Source organism: Camelus bactrianus, chromosome 7, assembly GCF_048773025.1.
Source record: "Camelus bactrianus isolate YW-2024 breed Bactrian camel chromosome 7, ASM4877302v1, whole genome shotgun sequence".
NCBI classification, from domain to species: domain Eukaryota; kingdom Metazoa; phylum Chordata; class Mammalia; order Artiodactyla; family Camelidae; genus Camelus; species Camelus bactrianus.
This window is the reverse complement of record NC_133545.1, coordinates 13,054,243-13,055,057: the sequence shown is the minus strand read 5'-3', so window position 1 is coordinate 13,055,057 and position 815 is coordinate 13,054,243. Positions and strand designations below refer to the sequence as shown.

Below are 815 nucleotides of genomic sequence, written 5' to 3'. Positions count from 1 at the left end.
GACCCATAGTAAGTGCTTAATTAAAAACTATTACCATTGTCTTGTTTAACTTTGATGTGAGTTGAGTAGGTTGAAGTATGCTAGCTTCTATAATACACACATTTCACAGGCTTACCAAAGATCTCTTTCTGACTCACATCACAGACTAATGCAGATCAGTGACAGGGAGAAGCCTTGCTCCATCCAGGGCTTTTTTTTTTTTTTTTTTTTTAATTTAATCAGCAGAGAGCATGAATGCAGCCCCATACTACCACAAATTATGCAGTCGAGTTCCCCACATTTGGGGAAATCACAGGAGTCAGCACATCCAGAGTGCAATGGATAAGCCTCGTCCTGGGAAACCGCCTTCATGATCATGGTATCTCCCCTGCCCGCTGAGTGTCATCTAGAGCTTCTGAATGCAGAGGTTCACACAGGATGGGTTTTAGGAGATGCGGTAGATGTGGCTGCCATGCACCAAGAATTTTTACTATCCTTCTAGGTATGTGGAAGGATTGTACTTCCTGGTGTCTTTGAAGGTAGGTACCTGGTGACACCAGAGTTTTTCAAGGAAAAGGGACATGTGTCATTTCCAGGTGGAAAGATTTAAGAACCAGTGCACACTTCTCCATATTCTCCCTCCCCGCTAATCATGATTTTTCAATTTGGAGATTTCATAAGACTAAAGCATCCTGGAATGCTAAGTCAGTATGTGAGGGACAGGTTTCCTGGGGAGCGTCTGAATCCATAGAGGACTGTGAGGGACAAAGCCTCTGTGATCTGGGGTTTGTTGTGATCACAGTACATCTTACTCTAGGCTAGACAGGGGCCAAACC

General features: G+C 43.9%; 1 non-coding gene across 1 annotated transcript; it reads right to left on the bottom strand.

The window, feature by feature from the left end:
- Positions 1-220: 220 nt before the first annotated feature.
- On the bottom strand, positions 221-382 carry LOC123614725 (U1 spliceosomal RNA). Its single transcript, XR_006722206.1, has one exon. It is a non-coding gene; the product is annotated as a U1 spliceosomal RNA (small nuclear RNA).
- Positions 383-815: the final 433 nt, after the last annotated feature.